The 5,875-nt window shown below is 40.2% G+C and overlaps 1 protein-coding gene across 1 annotated transcript in view; it reads left to right on the forward strand.

Moving 5' to 3' along the window:
• Positions 1-1,163: 1,163 nt before the first annotated feature.
• Positions 1,164-5,875, forward strand: part of LOC107089315 (sodium channel protein type 4 subunit alpha B-like) — a 58,434-nt gene continuing 53,722 nt past the window's right edge. Inside the window, exon 1 of the mRNA XM_015382038.1 lies at positions 1,164-1,182. The gene's annotated coding sequence lies outside the window, so the exon portion shown is untranslated. The remainder of the gene's footprint in view (positions 1,183-5,875) is intronic.

The raw sequence follows: 5,875 nt of genomic DNA on the forward strand, positions 1-5,875 counted from the left end.
TCAGCATGGGGGTGAGTAGAAAATGAAGGCTAATCATGTTTTGGGTGTACTATTCCTTTAAGAGATTAACTTCCATACAGAAAGCCCATATGCTTATCCTGAGCTACCACAGTATACATGTCAGATTAAACTATACCACTTATACTTCAGCGACAGTATCAAGGTGTTGCTTTATTGTATCTCTTATACCTTGCTCGTTGGTTGTAATGTTCTTTTACATCTCTTTGCAGGTGATGAAGCAGACTGAAGATATTTTATCGTTATCTTCCTTTTATCTTCTTTTTCTTTCATCTTTTCTCCTTTTTTCTGTTTTTCCTTTTCTGTTCTGCTTACATTGCAGTGTCCATATAACCTGTAATACTCCCTGCATGAATTATAATAAAGCTATTTATATGCATAAATCAAGCGGAACACTTTGGCGATAGCCGTACTGCTCCACTTGTGAAAGCAAATCATGTTGGGCTCTTTTTGGCATCAAGACAATTAGTCCTATTGCCACATCGCCAGACAGGACGCTGTTCAAAAAATAAATAATAATAATTCTTTCAGTGCTAAAGGAACAATCTGGCATTAGGTCTAATTAACTGAGTCTAGAACCATTATCCAAGGAGACAACTGAAAAGTGTCCTTATACTGACAGTAGAGGGCCATAACGTGGCTGGACTGCACTGGATTAAAGAGCCAACAGATGAGGATTTCTTAAGTACCAGAACCAGCAGCACTGGTGCCCCCCCCAGGGATGGGTTTTCTACCCAATCCTTCTGTACACACATTCAGTAGACCTGTCTGTGAAAACCCTGACGTTTGCAGGTAAACCCCACTGTTACACTGATAATAACAAGTCAATGTTTTTACATTTATGTTGAAATGTGAGCACGCTCCCCTCCAGCCACATTATATGACGCAAATTAAAAGCAGATCATGTCAGACTGGAATGATTAAAAGTTTTCATGCCGGTAACCGATAAGCATGTGGCTTCCTGTGTGTGTTTGTGCGTGCGCTGCTGTGCGTGTGTGTGTGAGGACACACTACCTGACCTCTCATGTTTCAGTCAGAGAAGCAAAGCTGAAGACGGCAGACGGACTCAGAGAGAGGAAGACGGGCTGGAAAACAGACTGATAGGTAGCCGCCCTGCCGGGAGTCAGGTGTTTATTGGGATTATAGTGGAATAAACCAAAGAAGGTAAGCTTTGTTATCCTGGATTTCAGATGGCGCCGAGGTGTGAAATGAAACCTGTGTGCGTGCTGGAGCATGGAGAGCTGAGATTACACAGTGGGGTCAAACCTTGATCTGTTGGATGGGTTTTCGATGATTGTGGTTTCTAAAAACAGCTTCTCAACCTCTCCAAGGGGCACTTTCATCTGGAAAACCTTTCTACTGATCGAGATCTTTATGCTCGCAAGCCTTCCTTTGTCTAATACTGTTTTTTACATCTTCTTAAAACTGAAGACTTAAAGCATCCCTGGAGGTTATGATTTTCTGTTAATCCAGGAACAACCAGTTCTGGTTAAACTGTTCTACTGATGAAAAAAAGAAAAATGAGAACTAGACTCCAGTCTGTGGAAGATGCTGTGATATATTTTGCCTAGATGTGGAAAATACAAACACATTAACTGTAAAATTAATGAAAAGAAAACTGCAACAAAAACTAACTAGAAATATTTTCTCTTTGAGCAAACTTAAGCTAAAGATCTAAAGGAGAAAAAACAAAAAGAATTGCAGAAATGACTTTTTTTTTAACCATATTGTTTCCAAAAAACAAAATAAACCAGAATGGATTTTAAAGTCGGTGGGAAATGTCTGACCTTCCGAATTGCAGATTTCACAGAAACTTTTGCCTTATTTGCTTTTTTAATCTAAAGTTTTGTTACAGTTTTCTTCAATAAACCAAAGAAAATGAATATTTTTCAACCAGGAAAGTTAAAATCCTCTTGTACTTCTGTTTCAATCTTTGTAAAGACGACAGTTTGATATTTACTGAGGTCTTTGTTTAAAATAATTTCAGAGCCTTAACTTTAAAGAGCAGGATGTTCACCAGTTAGGCCTGCTGGGAACACTGGGTGGAACTGAAAATGGTTGGTTTGAAGAAAAGGAAAGATGTTAACACGTTTCATCCACTAAGTGCAGGTTTTTCTTCCGTTCTTTTACTGCTTACTGATGAGAGCGACTGTTTGGGATCCAACCAGCAGCTCTGAAGCGGAGGGCAGAGTCGGATGCTTCTGGCGCCGACACGTGAACCAACATCAGCAGGATGATCTCGTGACAGTGAATTCAAGACTGCAGCACAGATCTAGGCTCAGTTAACATTACTGTGCCACATTATCCATCACTAAATAGGACTCAGACTTTTAATAGTTTAAGGAGCAGCTTAATGATGAGCTTCAGGTTCAGTTTTATGCAACATGGTCAAGTCTTAGGTTAGAGTTTAGCATAAACTAGCAGACGGTATTTATAGGCCAGCCGTCTGCGTTCAACCAACCGATCAGAGATCAGATATTAACAACTGCCACCAACAACTGCTGGGGTTTAAATTAGCTCAGAGAGGCAGTGGTCAGGCTAACCGCTAACTGAACAGGGTCACACTGAAAGGTTAACCATCTGCTAGAGGAAACGGCATTTAGCCAGTCAGATTAGCACGGCAGGCTTTACATTTGCACGGTATGTAAGCCTGAAAATGAGCACGCTGGTTCCTCCACAGGAAGGTTTTAATCTGGACGAGTTATCGCGCAGGTCCAGTTGCTGAAGCAGTGTGTGTCGCAGCTGAGCATGATGCACAGCATCTGGCGGCATCACACAGGTGAGCACGGATGACAGCAGGTGTTTATCACGTCGCCATGGTTGGTTCAGGCCACACAGTCCAAGAATGGTATTTAAATCCATATTAAATGTCAACTCAAGATGCATTACAAAAGAAAAGGATTTAAACTTAGTTTATATGATTAATAAGAAGGATTGGGTAAACAAAATAACCTTAAACGGGTAAAAGAATGATTATATAGGGTATCCAGTGCTGGTCCTTAACGTCTCTGAATAGGGTGTTTAACACTGGTTGGGCTGAAAATGTCATATTTGCTGTTCTATCCTGGTTATAAGCCTCAGAATTAAATGACAGGTTTTCACAATCTTTAACAAAATCAGTGACGAGCAAGAAGCAGATTTATTGTAGTTTACTTCTGCCATCTTTCACGACTCAATGTCCTCATTTGATGAAGCAATAAATCAGGATGAAAGAAGAAGCTGGTGAGATAAACTGTTGGTTAATGTTTTTTTAACCTTTCCAGTAAAGCAACAAATCACCTGGATCTGCAGCACTAAAACACTGCAACAGAGTGCAAGATTAAAAACATATGTCATGCATTGGATTCACTTATCAACAAGAAGATGTATTCTTTCAAATCAATGAAATCCCAACATAAATTTCTCATTTAAAGGACCGCTTGGTCTATTTTACGTGACACTAGGAACTACAACGAGCCCAAAGAAAAACTGAGGCAGAAACCTTGATCAAAACTTCGCTTAACGCACATGCAGAACAGTGAGCCGTTTCTTTGGGATTATTTTTCTACCAATAAGTAATGAAATGATGAAAATGTTTCACATCCAGAAATGTTTCAGCACACTTACTGTAGGTGAGCTCCGTACCACTAGATGACACTGCTGGGGAAAATAACTATCATTCACATTAAGAAAGGAAGCAGAATAAGAGATCTATGAACTTGATTCAAAGTCAGAACAGCATGATCTGTATCAGAAACACAATTCATATCTGCAGCTAATTTGCAGCTGTTCAACGAGAAATTCATTAGGTCATTAAATAATTGAATTATGGCACCAAATGTACGATATGTATGATAAAAATGTGTTACATGAATACCCTACTCGTGCAGGTGGGGCAGTGGTTAGCGTGCACAACCCACATACGAAGGCCTTAGTCCTCGACATGGCCGACCCGGGTTCAAATCCGACCTGTTTTCCTATTTGCGGTTCTTTTTCTGCATGTCTCACTCCCTTTCCTTTCAGCCTACCGTCGAAAAAAACGAGCCACTAGTGCCATAAAAAAAATGCATTTATTCTTTCAGCAAATTCATTATTAGGCCTTACATGAGGTATTGTATTCCCCTTTTTATAATTATTAATAGAAATAGGTAATTTTGTTTCATCTTTCTAAAGCACAGTCAGTAGGATTTAGTATTCGAGGCAGGCAGAGAGCTAGGTTTCTCAAAACATTTATTAGAAACTGATCTGCAGTGAACTGCATCAAGTGTTGGAACCTCTGCATGAGGAGAACACAGGTTAGTGACAACATCTTTCTTGAATTGGATGATAACAAATGTGTGAGCCACTAACCTGGTCTAATAGTTCAGTCTGAATCCAGAGGATGAGGTTTGTTCCAGCAAGTCAGCTGCCAATGCGACGCAGCGGTCGCCACACAGATGTATCAGAGGTTGGAGGACAGACAGGAGATCAGAACCAAGCAGACGTAGGTAGACAGGATAATCCAGAGGTGAAGCATGTCGATGACGTGTTCGATAGTCAGAGACAGAAGATCAGAGATCAGGTGAGGTACTGAGGGAGAATCTAGGACGGAATCGTGTCTCAGTTCCTTGTATGCTACGCAAACAGGCAGATATTCAGCAGGAGTCAGAAGACAGGTCAGGCAAACTGATCAGAATGGGCATAGGCAAGCTCAGAGGTCGAGAGGCAGAACAGGTCAGGATCAGGTTATCAGAATACAGGAACGCAAGAATAATTCTCACCAACGGTTCCAAAATAAATTGGCATTGATGACTAGTCTGAGGGCTAGTTAAATCAAGACTAATGCAGGTGGATCATATTAGCGGGTAATAAAAACTGGGCGGAGCAAAGCAGGTGTGTAAAAATGAGTAATCAGACCAGAAATCAGTGCAAAAATCATGACACCCACATGTATTTCTCATTGCTGGTGGTGGTGACAAGAACCTTCATCATAAATTAGAAGACAAGTGACTGAGAACAAAGTTTGCTCTTATTGCTTTGTTAAAAGAGTCATAACTGGTGTTTTTACACCTGCAGTCCTTCTAAAACGGTCTTCAGATTCGTGTTTAATTACTTTTAGGAAAAGACAAATTAGATAAAACTCATTCAGACAGCTTTTTTTCTAGCAAGGATACGCACCAGAATTTGAATTGTTTGTATGTGTTTTATGGTGGATGTAGGGTTAGCAACATCACAGTTAGCCATGGTTTGTTTTTGCCTTTGTTTCCGGGTCTGTTGCACCATAGGTAGAAAGTTGCTACCTGCCTGCAGGTGACTCCCTGCTGGTTGGAATAGAGGCGGGACTGTTCCTCAAAAGCCAAGCTAATGTTCGCAACCTTCAAAGAATGATGTGAATCCAGAAGGGGGATGAATATTGCGCCTTTGCTGTTTTTTTAATCTGTGATTTAAACATAGACGCCAAAAAACCAAACACCAGACGTCATTTAGACGTAGGTTTTAGGCTTAATCTGGTTGGTCTGTCATAGTCTTGATTTTAGTCCAGAAATAATTGTTGCAAATTTGGCTGTTTGGTTGGCATGATTTTGACCCACTTAACACAAAATGATAGACTTAGAAAACTGGGTTTTCGTTTTTTGAATGATCTGAAAATACAGCTTTTCACTTTTGACTTTTCAACAAATGTAGACGTCGTTTAGAAATCATGTCGTCTTTTCAATGTCTTTTCTAACAATTTTTGCACAGTGGGATCTGCTTCCACATTCCAAACTTGCAGCAGGTTTTACCTGAAGACCAACACACGTTTAAAATGACACGGTCAGATTTCCTGCTGATGATTCCTTCAAATTAAAGGGATCACATTAAAGGAATAGTACACCCAAAACATGATTAGCCTTCATTT

Source organism: Cyprinodon variegatus, unplaced genomic scaffold (assembly GCF_000732505.1).
Source record: "Cyprinodon variegatus isolate N-32 unplaced genomic scaffold, C_variegatus-1.0 Scaffold247, whole genome shotgun sequence".
NCBI lineage: Eukaryota > Metazoa > Chordata > Actinopteri > Cyprinodontiformes > Cyprinodontidae > Cyprinodon > Cyprinodon variegatus.